Source organism: Zophobas morio, unplaced genomic scaffold, assembly GCF_036711695.1.
Source record: "Zophobas morio isolate AGI-343-1 ecotype UQ-CSIRO unplaced genomic scaffold, CSIRO_AGI_Zmor_V1 ptg000005l, whole genome shotgun sequence".
Classification (NCBI taxonomy): Eukaryota; Metazoa; Arthropoda; class Insecta; order Coleoptera; family Tenebrionidae; genus Zophobas; species Zophobas morio.
In genome coordinates this window covers 7,502,029-7,517,905 of record NW_026972110.1, presented here as the reverse complement: position 1 = coordinate 7,517,905, position 15,877 = coordinate 7,502,029, and the positions used below count along the sequence as shown (strand labels likewise).

The 15,877-nt window shown below is 32.5% G+C and overlaps 1 protein-coding gene across 3 annotated transcripts in view; it reads right to left on the bottom strand.

The window, feature by feature from the left end:
• LOC135122558 (neuroligin-4, X-linked-like) overlaps positions 1-15,877 on the bottom strand; it is a 399,568-nt gene that overhangs the window by 276,481 nt on the left and 107,210 nt on the right. The gene's annotated exons all lie outside the window — the stretch shown is intronic.

Genomic DNA, 15,877 nt, shown 5'->3' with positions numbered 1-15,877 from the left:
GGGGGTTTTATTAATAAAATTCAGCCCACAGAATTACTCGCCACCATTTTTAAATCTTTATCCCTCTCTTTTTGTAAGTCTTTTTCCGCTGATCCTCGCGCCTTATCAATTACACGGCCAAGGGTCATGTCAGTAAAAAAGAAGCGCAAGAATTTGAAATTAGTAACAATTACTTCGTGATTGTTACAAGGGACATCTGTATTTTCTAATATATACGAGTTTATCTCTAAGTGAGCTTTCTCTCGATAGATACTATGTTGGAAAATATTCCTAATAATAGTTTTTCCAATAATTGTTAGAATAACCCCCACAAACTGGTATCAAAAAAGTTTTTGAGATGCAACTTTGCAAATGTCATAAAATACAAGATGTTCCATGAGAAAACTACCCTCTATATAAGTTTAAACCCTGGTAAATTTTGTGCATGTTTGTTGAGGTAAACTGACTAAAAAATTCATACTTACATTTACAAAAATGATGAAACCGTGAGTTTTTAAGCATGACCATTTTTCTGTAAAAATGTAAATATATATTTTGAAAGCTGTTTGTCAAAAAACCCTGGTATCCTTATAAACTTTTTCCTCTTTTAAGAAATAATTTAATCTTCAATAATCATTTATATTTTGAATTTGCTATCGATTTAGAATTATTGTTATAAAATATGTTCCTTATCAGAGACCGGGCTCGTGAGGGTAACCCTCAAGTCGGCCACAGACAGGCGCCTTCGTTGTATTTAGTGAAGGTTAAGTTGTAGTTTAAGTATCTACGCCTGAATTAACACTACGTACATTAACAGTTATTATTGTTCTCTCAATATTTTCCCCCACAAAACAGAGTTTGTAATGCGTTCTTTGCGTTTTAATATAATGTGTAGCATGACCGTTCCTGAATATTCGTGAATTTGAAGGAAAATCTAACCCTTTTTTTTACCGTACAGTTAGCGTCACCCGCAGGAATTTGCTCTCTGTCCATTATGGTGCAACAAAAAAAACCTCTAGAAACGGTTTACTATCACAACCTCCTAATATTTGTACCAACGATTCTTATTAACTGCAATTTGTCAATTTGGTCTCGGCAATATGCACCATAGTGAATATTTACTAATGGAATTTATATTATGCGAAATTCTTTTTAGACGGTCCTGGGGGAGAAACGTGACAAATGAACACTCTCGGACTGTTATGTATAGGATAAATCACTAAGTGTGCACTCCTCGATATCCCATTAATCATTAATTATCATTAGAGACGGCAAAAATCAAAGTCTGAAGCTGTACGTCTTCTTGACCAGCATCAACTAAAATTATGTTCAATTACACACAGTATTTCATTTCTGAAACACAACATACATCTTACATTTTTTTAATGGAATGTAGGTGTATGTTTAGACGCTTTGATTTGTTTCTTCTTGCGTTTTAGTTATAACCATATTTTATTTTTGAAATTCTGATTGTCACGTTCTGCTAGTTTTCTTTAATTTTTTGTAACAATGCCAAAATTACCAAATATACTGTTATTTTTATTATCTGTGTTGCCATATTCTGTGGATAGATTAATGAAGTTTGTATTGTATAGTATAGTGGTTTTCTGTAAGAAGAACATGCATGAAGTCAGTGACGTATTTTTGGTTATTCATTTGAGAAACTTAGAGAAAAGAACTTATAGTGCCAATTAAAATGTGCAAGGTGAAATTCATTAGAAAAGGCCATGAGTGCAAAAAAACATCTTTTAAGTATATTTTAATATAATTTTTTATGGTTTGTCATTTTTGCTATTGTGGGCATGCTGACATTGGATGCAACGTGACAAATCTTTTAAATTTTAAACATCAAAGTGGCAATAAAAATTTTCAAAATGACAGAAAAATGCCGTTCAAATATACTATAAATAAATGAATTGACTAAGAAAATAGTTTACTATCATATTTTAAATAAGGACAAAAAAATAAGGAAATTAATATTTTATGAGGTAATTATTTTTTCGGATTGTTTACAGCCTCTCCTAATTGCGGTGCATTTCTAATCCGCGACCGAGCTGCGGCGCAAATTTTTGTAACTAGAGTGCTTTTCTCTAAAAGGTACATGGGCGGAGCCAGAGATCTGCGCGTGGAACTTGGCGGGAATAGATGATACTATAGACAGTGGCGTATCTTTTGGATATTGAATCTGGGGGCAATGTTATGTGCTACTATCACAGCCAAAAAAATGGAAACACAAATTTATTTTGTGAAAATGTCTTTCCGATGTTATAAAATGTCTGCTTTAGAATGAACGCTTCTGTTTTTTGTTTTATAAAATTCAGCACATTTCCAATCACCTCCATTGCCTGACTATTGAGTGGTCTTCCGGAAACTCCAACCTTTTGTTGTGAAGGCATTTTTAGCAAGTAGTAACTAAAATATGCAGTAAAGCGTAAAATGTATACATAACCTCAAAATACGAAAAAATTAACTTACTGTAAGAACTTCTAGTTATTTACTGAGAACGATTTAACACACTTATAATTAAAAAAAACACGTCCAAAAACTTAAAATATCAAACTATATACTCACAATAAACCAAGAAAATTCTCCAATGAGTTCTCTAACGCCAGACGCCACTGAAGATGAATCACCACGTGCTGGATTCTTTCACCCCACAATGCCGAACCAAATTTCGTTTCTGCGCATGTTTATTGGTGTGTACCTTTTACAGAAAAACACTCTGCCTCAAACTACCTGACCGAACTGCGGTAAAATGCTTAGTTAGGGGACTCTCTAATCAGGTTCTTAAGTGATGGACAAAGTTATTTAATACTTAAAATTCTGAATGAACAATTTAATAAAAAGTTAGTAAATACTTAACAAGAACATACCATATTTGTTTTAAAATTTACTGTCAGTAAATCTATTTTGTTTATTTTTCGAACCTGTTGTGTATGAAAATCGAACCATTGATCACATATATAGGTACATATTAATAAATTATAAGGTAGGTGTTATTATTATTGTTGTAGTTCCAAAAGATATGTTTTCTGAAATTTTTCAATAAAGCCACCATAACTCTTTGAGGGGACTGAATACATTGTATTACATAAAAGACACACATAGTAACTTATAAGCTACCTATAGCTGACACATTTCACAAAATTATATCCAAATGTCATTACTTTTATAGTGGACAAATTGAAATAAAAAAAAAGAAAAAATTCTAGATGACTTTTTTCACTCAATAATAAATTCGAAATTTCATAATATATATTAAGGAAGCTCTGGATTTTTTCAAATATTTTTATAAGTTAGTTATACCTACAACACAATATAATTTAACATCTTGAAATAAAACATAGGTAGGTACGTGGAACCGATTAGACGCAGTTGGTTCGGAAGCGAACATCTTATCAATTTCTCATAAAAGTTTTTTTTAATATTCTTGTAATACCCTTAGATCATATATTAAATAGATACCAATACTCAAACTGAAAGCTGTGACTAGACATGAAGCTATCTGTTGTCGTTTTCTACGTCAAAAGGAGTAGTATAATGCTATCCTTGTGTGATCACCACATCTTCATCTTTGTTATATGTCTATATCTGTATATGTCTATTTCACTTCCATCCTTGTACCGCACCAGCGCAACAAATCGCTTTTGACAGATGTTTCTTCTAACCTCTCTTTCGAGTTCTTGTACGAGAAACAATTTTAGAATTTAGAACAAAAATCCTATTTCAAGTGATGTAATCATAACGGATCACAATTGCTGCCCAATAATTTACTATTCCTTTCGTTATCTCCTGTGAATTATTTATATAATCAAGCTGTCAACATCTTTCATACGAAGTTAGTTTAGACATACTTCCTAAAATTTAGGCGCGCAAAATTCAAATAATGATCAGGCAAGGATAGCTTCATTGTAATCCCTCCATGCACAAGAGAGACGTGTGACAGGCAGATGTCGTCACAGGCTCTCCTAGGTAAAGAACACGGCGTGTTGGTATCTATTTATTATATGATCTAAGGTAATACCTACTTGACAAAACTGGCGTTTTTGACGTTAGTTTACAGCAACTTATACGATTCACTTGGTGCACTGTAACGCTAATAAGGTAACACTTCCATAGCACCAAACATCGTATAATCCAAAATTTTTGGCACAAATAGAGGCAAACTTCTCAATTTTTGAATAAGGTTATGTTTGTTTTCCGCATGGCGGCAAAAAGTTCATTTTAAATTCGCTGTTCAAATATTAAATAATTTGAATCGTGGCTTTCTGTTTTGAATTTAACACCTCCGATTTGTTGACAGTGACATTTCTAAGGTTTACCGGTTTATAGGTCGATTCTGTAACAATCAGTTAACATTATGTTATTTTAAATTTCTGTTATTAAAATTGCTATGTTATCAGGACGTTAACATAAAACAGCAAATATCGTATTCTGTAAACCGTTATGTTAGTACCTAAATAACAGATGTGCCATTTGTCCGAAAATGTTATTTTTCGAAGTAATGACACCATTTTCATCATCTGTCACTGTCAAAACAAATACACCACGAAAATGTGTTTTTTCATAAAATTTTTGCTTAGTAGATATTATCGCTTCTGCTGTCGTTGGGAACTAGATCCAGACAGGCATTAAAATTTCACTAATTAGGTGACAAATTTAAGTCATGACCCTGCTAACCGATGGTTGACTCATGACAACAGAAGAAGACATTCCTGCGCAGTGTTGGTATGGAGCCATGGCCTAAGAAGTTCAATGTGGCTAAAATTTTTAAGTATCCCGGAATACCACTGGCACGTAGATTTCCCAAATGAGGTTCCAACCTCTCCAGCAAGAAACGGGTCATATTTTTGGTAAAATGAAAGGACTTTCTAAATTCCGCCTCTGTTAAATTTTCAAAGGAAATTTGATTGTCGCGAAGCTCTCTCAGCCGAATTCTCATTCTGTTCATATAATACATGTATTGTAATATTTTTAGTAATACTATGATATGAAAGACCTACCGTTGAATTTCGTCTTCTAATAATAAGTAACCGAAGACGGGTAGAAAATCATCCACTTCTGTCATTTTACTTCTTTTGCCACCTCAGTCAAATTTGTGATATTATTAATTAATAAACCTCAAAATAACCGCATTATGTTAATAACATTGACTCAAATGTCTCTGTTATTTTACAGAGTATTTTAATAACATAATGTTATTAACATAACAGAAAGAAGCTTAGCGAATTGCAATTTATGTTAAATATGTTATTACATAGCAACAACAGAATGTTAGCTGTGTTTACATAGTGATAACAGAATGTTATTAACATAACAAGTTACAGAATCGATCTATTAATTAAAGAAATGAAAAATATTTCCATAGCCTCCCTTGATCTGAAAACTTTTAGGTCATGCAGTAGAAAGTGCCGGGTTTCTGAATACGTCAGCTGTCAAATATACTGTTTCTATGGTCTCATTGCTGTTACTTCAATTTGTAGAAGCTGGTAAAGGTCGACGTGCGGGTGAAACATTACATGACGATATATCAACCTGACATTCATGTTTTTAATTTTAATTCTAAATTGGCTATACGAAGTCTAGAGAGCCTGACCATTGTATACGCTAGCCCCTTTCAATGTTAAAGCATTCGTCAGAAAAACAGATAAATACGCCAATGTGTTAAATTTTTATTTACTTTTAATTTTAAACTGTTTTCTTACAGATCAATATCTAATTAACTATAAGCCTTTTAATATGAGTCTAGCTACATTTTTAGTGCATACATTTTTGATTCACGGAATGTACATTTTACACAAATTCCCCTTTAATGTGGCTCTGAACAGTCAATCGATAAGTGTGCACATTAAGTTAATATTTAAAAGCTTGAAACTCGTTAAGGTGACATATTGTAACGCTTTATGTATCTATAATAATGATAATAATAATTAGCATAGTGTTTGCATGGTTTGGGCTGCGTACCTAGGATCCTGGCAATTCTGTGCTGAAAGTTTTAAGTGCAATTTAAACAGATTAACGTTAAATCCTTAGTGTTTTGTATTACATTTAGGCACATCGAGATGCTAACTAGATTGTTAACTAAGCCGTTCTCGTAGGGATAACTTCGTTTACTTTAGGCTAGTATATGTGATACAGGTGAAGAGCAAACAAATTAAAGGAAGCACATTAGGGTGCAAAATCGATAATTTCCAGGTGACGAAAAATAAATAACAAGTTATCGTGAAGTTTTCGACATCAATGTATAGTGCCGTCGGACGTCGGTTTAAAGCAAAAGTGATAAAGAACGGTGGCCACTAAACCGTGGTTTAATCTAAAGTCGATAGGTTGTAAAAAAGAAGTTTAAAAAAAGAGAGAAGCACCATTGATGAAGCTTTAGAATAAATGAGCTTTAATAAAATGGCTTAAGGTAGATTCAATGCAGCAACATGAAGTGCGCTGAACGTGACGAGCTTGTCGATAGCTTCATTGTGTTTTCTTTCCTTGATTCAAACCGTTAACCAGAGGTTTTATTCTCATTTCCTAAAGCTTTCAATCTATATTTTTACTGCTCAGGAGTAAAGTAGGAGATAGTTGACATTACATAACGTTGTCGCGAACATTTTTTACAATAAAAAATCGCCATCCACGCTGCCAAGCCGATCATATTTGCATATTTTACTAGTTCTTGCAGTATCTGTTTTCTGTGTCGTATTTTATGGCATGCGCTCAATCACGAAATGTAATATTTTTGTTTTATTGGAACCATAACCCAAATACAACTCGTATAAGAATAAACTGTTTGATATCCACGCATTCATATAAGTAAAGTGGATGGCATCTCTGCATTTAGAATAAAAAAGTATTTTAGTCTTTCGTCAAGACCAAAATAAGGATTAATTATTTTATTGGATTTCGTGAAGATATTTTGCGTTTAAACCAAATTAAGGCAAATTTTTTGATTGAGTTGTTAAATTGCAAATATTGTTCTACAATCATCATTCGCTACTCTAACAAATCGTTCAATTCCTCTTTAAATCGCGTTAAATAAACTCTTTTTTATTTTCGTCATTTGCAGTTTTAATTTGCATTGATTTTAGAGATGAATTATTTATGTAATAAATTTACCATTAAAAACGCGTAAATAATGAATACTTATAATCTATTTTAATGAATAATTTGATAAAATATCACGTTAACATATCGCAGCCAATTAAAAAGTATATTATTAAAAACATAAACTTCACTAAAATTTGAAACAGTGCGGACAACGTGCGACATTTCCCGGGTCAAACTGACCTGCATTCTATCGATACTCTTGGAACATGGGTAGCATATTTTGCATATTTGTTAGATTGTGCAAGATCTATAATCACAGAAGACATCTTTTTGCAGTTAACTGTCTTTTCTCAATTTATCTTTATCTTGTAGTGGCCTGCTACTGCTTGCATCACTTTGTAGGAAAAAATTCATTTATAGCAACAGTAGCTAATATGAAGTGCTTTTATCATGTATTATTATAAAAAAAAAACTGTAAATTGACAGGAGCAATCAATAATTTTTCGTATTTATAAAAACTAGCTTTTCGCCCGCGGCTTCGCCCGCGTAGACGATTCGTTGCGTTGAGCATTATTGCTAAGTTTCAAGTAAAAAATGTATTGAAGAGCATCAATACAAAATTTCAAGCAAAAATCGCCATAAAATATTTTTCCTCATACAAACTTTGTCACCCTCTTAGGGGTGGAATTTTGAAAAAATCTGAAATACATCTTTCATTATTTGTGTTGAAGAGTATTAATACCAAGTTCCCATTAAAAATTTAAATTTACAGTAGAAATATTTTCCCATACAAACTTCGCCACCACTTTTCACTTGAATCTCGGAAAATGCTTAAATACGTGCTTCATTATTTGTATTGAAGAGCCAAATACCAAGTTTCACGTAGAAATTTAAATTTACATTAGAAATATTCTTCCCATACAAACTTACTCTCCACATTTCACACCCTTACCATTAATTTAATATCAAGTTTCACGCAAAAATTTAAATTTACAATAGAAATACTTTTCCCATACAAACTTAACCAGTATTTTTCACCCCCTTAGGGGTTGAATCTCGGAAAAGGCTTAAATACGTGTTTCACTATACATTAATACTAAATTCCATGTCAAAAATTTACAATAGAAATAGTTTTCCGATATAAAGTTAGCCATCACTTTTCACCCCCTTAGGGGTTGAATCTCGGAAAATGTTCAAATACGTGTTTCATTACTTGTGTTGAAGAGCATTAGTACCAAGTTTCACGTAAACATTTAAATATACTCGTACAACAGAAATATTTTCCCATACAAACTTACCCTCCACATTTCACCCCCTTAAAGGTTGAATTTTAGAAAATGCTTAAAGACGGGTTTCATTATTTATGTTGAAGAAGATTAATACCAAGTTTCACGTAAAAATTTCAATTCATAGTAGAAATATTGTTCCTATACAAACTTAGCCGCCCAAATTTAGACACCACTTTTCACCTCCTTTGGGGCTGAATCTCCGAAAATGCTTAAATACGTGTTTCGATATTTGTGTCGAAGAGCATTAATACTAAGTTTTAAATAAACATCACCTCAAAATTTGCAATAGAAATATTTTTCGCATACAAACTTACACTTTTCACCCCCTTAGGGGTTGAATCTCAGAAAATGGTTAAATACGTGTTTCATTATTTGTGTTTAAAAGCAATAATACCAAGTTTCACGTGAAAATTTAAATTTACAATAGAAATATTTTTCCCACACAAAGTTAGCCAGTACTTTTCACCCCCTTAGGGGTTGAATCTCGGAAAATACTTAAATACGTGTTTTATTATTTGTGCTGAAGAGCATTAATACCAAGTTTTAAGTAAACATCAGCATAAAATTATTTTTCTCATACAAACTTAGCCACACCCTTTTTTAACCCCTTAGGGGTTGAATCTCGGAAAATGTTTAAATACGTGTTTCATTATTTGTGTCGAAGAGCATTAATACCAAGTTTCATGTAAAAATTTCAATTTATAGTAGACATTTTTTCTTATACAAACTCGGCCGCCCAAATTTAGACATCATTTTTCACCCCCTTAGGGGTCGAATCTCCGAAAATGCTTAAATACGTTTTCCTTATTTGTATTGAAGAGAATTAAAATGTACCAGGTTTCATGTAACGATGTAAATTTACCGTAGATATATTGGTCCTATACAAATTTTATCACCCCTTTTTAACCCCCTTAGGGGATGAATTTCGAGAAATTGCTTCTTAAACGATGCCTCCAGCATAAAATGAACACTCTCTGCAAATTTCAACTTTTTAGCATTAGCGGTTTGGGCTGGGCGTTGATAGGTCAGTCGGGACATTGCCTTTTATATATAAAGAAGATTGAAATAACTGAACGTGCTTCATGACAGACGTTTACTTTATCATGTTACTGTAACTTACAAACCCAAAAATATCTGAATCCATATAAATCAGTAGGTAAGGCTTGGATTGTATGGAAAATACATATTCCTTAAAGTGCGGCATACTCAGAAAAACAGATTCTGGCCATATAACTTCTTTTTTTAAGCAATGCTATTTAAAAATATGAATATTTTGCATATTTTTCAATCTTACTGCATATTTACAGAGTAAATGCATATTTATGTACCTATATTTTTGTAAAATTTTCAAATTATATTTTTATTCATAAAATAGCAAGATATTTCTGTAGGATCTATACCTGGAAAACCCAGCAATGTAGACGGGCGCATGTGAACTCGACCACGAGCGGGTGTATGCAAAACTCGACCAGGGTACCTGCTTACATTCCAGGGGGGACAACAATTATTTTAAAGTAAACCCAAAAATATCAGATGAAAAGATAATAACACACTTCTAAAGAATTCTAAATGGCTAATATTTCCGTAAAAATAACGCTTATCCAACTGTTTTGTAATATACTTTTTTTTGCTATCTTTTCTGATTTTCTTTACTTTGCTGTGTGAATTTTTTACGTGTGTGTTGGATTGAAAATAAATTAAAGCATCAATAAACTGATATAAATTTGGATGTGATTTATAAAATGATGAATTGAAGTATGAATGGAAGGACTCACAGGCATTTTTTGTTGTCTTATTCATTCCTGTGGAATTGCAGGCCCAAATGTTCGGGGTAAATAGGGCATCATTTTTGATGTAATTATTATCAACAACATATTCTACAAATTTATATGCAATACCCTCGAATCTGAAGGCATCAAAGTCATGATAAAAAAGTCTTCTGCATCTTCAGGCTTCAGGTAGGGAAGTTCAAAAAAGAATTTAAGAAGTAGTAGTATTAATTTATTATTTGCCTTACAGGGTTAATAATATTCCTAGTAGGGGTACAAATTAACTTAATTTACATCAGATAAATCAATAAAAATAAAAATAAATAAAATAAAATAAATATTCGAGTGTTATACATATAATAAATTTTCTATTCTTTCTGCTTGCCCACCCCTTGCCATAGTTCCTTTATCTTCCATACTTCTTTCATCCAGTCCAGTCCTCTTCCATCCTCGTGTAGCACTTCTTCCCTACTTTCCTCCGATTCTCTCAATCCTTCACATCCATCCAGCATATGCTCTATTGTTTCTCCCTCTCTCCAACATATCCTACACCTGTCAGTTTCATCCATCCGGAAATTATTCAAAAAAGAATTTAAGATATTGGCTAATTTCTGTGTTATTTTCATATTCCTTTGCCAAACCTACATTCTAAATTTTTCTGTACCAATTTTGCCAAACGTGAAATTTGCAACCTGAAATAGAAACATTTGACCCCACATCATTAATTGCTTGGTGAATTGCCACTTCAAAATCTACAATGATTTTCTTGTGGACGAAATAGGTTTCCCTTTGACTAAACATTGTTGACACCTCAATTTTTAGCATAGAACTGATAGATGAAAAGTGTTTACAATTTTATTTAAGGAAAAAATAGTACCTGACCGTACCGGAGTGTACCCCGCCCCCTGTAATATCGACTTAATCCCTTAATCCGCTGGTCCGAGTTTGGTAGTAGAGATCAACTTAGGGATTATAGGTCAAGTTCAACTACACGGATTAAGACATCATAATCCGAACTGGAAACATTCCGTTTATTGGTATATTGAATTAGGCCGCGTCCGGATTAAAATCATCTTAATTCTCCCTTATTTAACACTTCAGGTAGCTTCCTTCTAGCAACTACACGGTTTGTCATTTATTCGTTTCGTTCTTAATTTTGTCAGTCCTTATTTTGGTACTGACAAGTGAACTTCGAGTCCAAAATGCCAAAAGTTTCTGCAAGTGTCCCCACGGCTGGATAAAAAAATTACTCGAAATCTTAATCTGTTTTTTGCAGAGTGTGCTGTAAAAAGGTAAGTAAGGTACCCAAATTTTTATCATTGCTATATTTTTGAATTTGTTACATTTATTTTTTTAGTTCCAATTTAAATTGCTTTCATTTATTGATATTGTTACGATGATCGGTGAATAAAATCGGCGTGGGTTACACTCAACAGTTTTATTTCTTACTAACTTCACTTTACACGACTAACTATACAGCGATTATGTACAGAATAATTCCGACTTCATGAAATGGATTTGACTAGACTTCTTCCATTTAAACAGCTGCGCCGTCCTTCTCGAAGGTCTCCGTCACCGCTTCTCGTCTTGTTCTGTAACACCTGTCGCGACATCCGCTTCCAGGTTTTCCTTTAGTGAACGTCATCGTCGCCGTACATTTTAGAACCCATAGGCGTCGTACCGGAGCGACGTATGGGTTTTTTTCGTAACAAGATCTTATTGCTTTCAATTAAACGCGAAACGTGATCATGCACAATATGAATTAATTTTATTGTTCAGGTCACCTGGGAAACCTGAAGAATTCTACCAAGTTACAAAGTCTGCTTCCAGAATCCTTCTCCAACACCCAGAAGATGACAGATCAACAAAAATATTGTTTTGAATTATGTGAAGCATTCGTCAGTGCTGATATTCCTATATCAAAACTGAATAACCCCAAGCTACGATCATTTCTTAAAAAGCGTACCTTGAAGTCAGTTCCCGATGAGAGTACCTTAAGAAAAAACTACGGTGACAAAGTGTTGAAAAAAATAAAGCAGGCTATTCGTCAAATTATAGGCGATAATGTAATTTAATTTCATGTCGATGAAACAACAATTCATGTGGACGCTACGTCGCAAATTTGTTGACTGGAACTTTGACCAGTGAAAAATGTGGCACCTCATATTTGATTACAATAAGAGCTTTGGAAATGACAAATAATAATACCACTACAAGGTCTATTCACGACGGTTTAAGGAACTTTTTTTTTCCGGAACTAGTTCCAGTTGAAAAAATTGGCCCAAAGTTGTTTAGATAGAACTTCCTTCGCTTCTGAAATACAGTGAAAGATATCCAGCACTTTCGAGTTGAGTTTTTTCAGCAACTTGAGTTGGTGCAGTGTAATACTAAAAATAACAGTATTCTATTCCCAAAATTTTGTGGGAAAATGAAGCAGTTCCTGATTTAATCAATAAAATAAATTGTGTCATTCATTAATTTTTTGAAGCCACCTGTTTAAGCAAATCTAAAAAATATGAATGCAGTGATACTTGTGATTTATCACTGCATTACAAATGTTTTTGCTAAAATTCGAATATTTAGCGAAAAAACTGAAAGTGGATTCATACACTACAAGTATATGACTATATTTTTGTGTAACATTCAAGTCATTTTAGAGTAACATTAATTGGAATGACGTCATCAAATTGTTGGTGGGGATGATTAGCCAAATTTTAGTTAGCATTTAACCACCATTCACATGATATTTCTAATATACATACAAAATTTCACAAGCAGTTTTGGTTTGGCTTAACTTCATCACAAAATGGATACAGACAGACAGACAGACAGACTAAAACGGGAGACTACTTTTTTCGTACTGTAAGGGTCATGAAACGTCGAGAAAACATAAGAGTGACCAGTCGTCCGATGGACTCGATTACATACATGTGCAAAGCTTCATCCAACCTAAAAATATCTTTCCTCGCTTAATCCATATTACATGCTTAGCTCATAGTATAATTAGAGTGGCTGTGGAAATTAGAAATTTATTTCCAATAGTAAATAATTTAGTCAATAATGTTAAAAAAAATTTTGTTAAATCACCTTTGAGAGTACAGTTTTATCGAAATGCATTGCCCAATTTTCCATTTTGTAACTAGATGGAAAACATGCTTAAATGCAGATGTATTTTATAGCAAAAACTACAATATAATTAAGAATTTTGTTAATGAGCTGTCAGATGATGCTAACTCTATTAAAAAATTTAGAATAATTTTTGCTAAAACAGAAATGCCATCTCAGAGAAATTGAAGTCTGTTTCAGAAAAAAATGTAGGTTTTAATACCTTGTCGCTTGTGAGTAAAATTTTGGGGGGAGAATTTGTAAATGTGGATATAGATCCAGATATAAAGAAGAATTTAAAATTTACTCCAAGAGCCACTGTGTAAACAGCATTTTCTGACATACTTAATTTAGTTATAATTGGAATTTTTATATTGCAAGACCTGTACTTTAACAATACATAATTAAAATTGTCATTTTGTTTTATTAGACATATTCAAATTAAGTATTTGCAGATACATGTTTTGTAAATTTAGCTGCATTTTTTAATAAAATGATGAATATTTTGACCAAAAATGTGTGCATATTAAGCATATATTTCTTCGATATTTTGATGCATACAGTCTGAGCTTTATAAATCAGAATGGGTCCAACCACGTCAAGTCAACTGTAAACGTAAAATTTATTAGACACCTATATTTTCCAAATTAGCAGGCAAGGGATTCACATTTTGACTTGAGATAAAAATATCTTTTTTTTTATATACATACGTTCAGGTGTATATAAATTCAACTCATATTTGTATTCATATGAGTATAATAAAACGATTCATTAAAAAAAAAACTCAGACACTAGGGAAAATACATGTTTTTGTAAAACTGAGAAATTTTCCCTTTGATTTATAATTAAACTTGACTTAATAAACTTGTGTAGAATGGCTGTATTGACCTTTTAAAGCTATGATTGTTACATTTATACAAATAAAAAACATAAGTTTTACGAGTTAAATGAAGATATTTATTTTATTTGTATCATTTTAAAATTTGTCTCAAATTAAACCTAATTAAATAAAACTAAATCCTGTAGACACTGATTACTGCGGTCGCGTCCCAAACTTTATGCCATGTGCCCTGATGATATCGCCGAATGCAACAAGAACAGTTTAATTATTACTTCCATGTAAACAGTAAAGAACCATTTTACTCTAGACATTACATTGTGCAGCATAGTTGTATATTGTGCAAGTACAGTAACCGTTGGGTTAAATACGATAACAAAAGTTATCAACAAAACTAAATTCCCATATTGCTTTATCACAATATTGCTGTTGGTCCGCTGCCACAAAAGCAACAGAGAAACTAAATTACACACTAAAATCTTGCTACTAAATTGTACAAAGCGGTTTTTATCTCATACCGTTAAATTAGACTACACAGTTTGGCTTAAATTCATCAGATTCATCACAATTTTGACTAATGTACTAAGGCAGCAAAACATTTTAATTCAAGTTCAAAAATTGTGTTAAAATAAACAAAACAAACAACACGCTTGTTTTGTTTGTTTGTGTAGCTGAAAATAACATTTGTGAAGAGTAATATACGTCGCTTTTATTTCAAATTATCAAAAAGCATTATAACAATAGAGATACACCTTTCAATTATTTAGAAAATTAATAAAATACGATTTAACTCCCAAACATTTATTCATATAATCTAGTAAAAACATTTGCATTGTTGAACATTTAAAACAGACGTGAAAAATAAATCCATCTAACAAGTACCTACCTTTTCTTTTTGTATTTCCCCACATCGTATCGTAAAATCAGTTAAATTTAGAAGTTGCAAGATTCGAGTGTCCAGTAGCACGTTGTGTTATTGTGATGAGTAATTTATTATTATTAATATTAGTAGAAATTATATATTTCACCAGACATGTAATTTTTTTCTCAATTGTTATAAATACATACAAAATGTTTCATTAAAATTATTATTATTTTAATCTTCACGTGCATGAAATAACATGAAATACAATATTTCCTCACATTTATTGTCCTGTGAATTAATTATGTAAACTATGGTCAGACCAGATTAACTGAGTTTACGATACATAAAGCTCGTTTTTCCACTAGTAGCATTACAATGGCTAATTGTCGACTTGTCTAGAGGTCTGTAATTTGGAAAATTGTGAACCTTGGTCAATAATGTAAACGTGAAGTTGGCCACCTAATGTGACAACTGTCCACAACTGTCAGAAAAACTGAGACATAACCTGAAAACGATCATTTTGGAAAATTTGCTTTTAAATTATGCCCTGGAATGATTTCCAAACCCTGAATTGATTATAAATTGAGGATAAATTGGTGAAACAAAGTTGATGAAGTTGATGGGAGTGAAAATGAAGTTTACGGGACTGAAACTGAATCATGGTTCCGATTTGGTTTGACTTGATTTGCCGTAGATGAGCTTTGGACGATTTCGGCGATTTTTTTTTTTATTGAAGATCGAGCCGTCGTTGTATCCTTCTGCTATGCTGGAGGATTTCCATTCCCCGTGTCGCTTTAACGATAAAAGGTCCATACCTTTTTCAGCCAAATTTGTCGCAGTCGCGTAAGTACGACGGAATGAGGAGGGGTACATGATAGTTCACTTTACAACATTTTTCACACAAAAATTTATTAAAAACGGGAAATATGGAGGAAATTAAAACAAAAGTTCTGGACCATTTCTGGATTGTCAAAAAATAATAAAATTCCAAAGC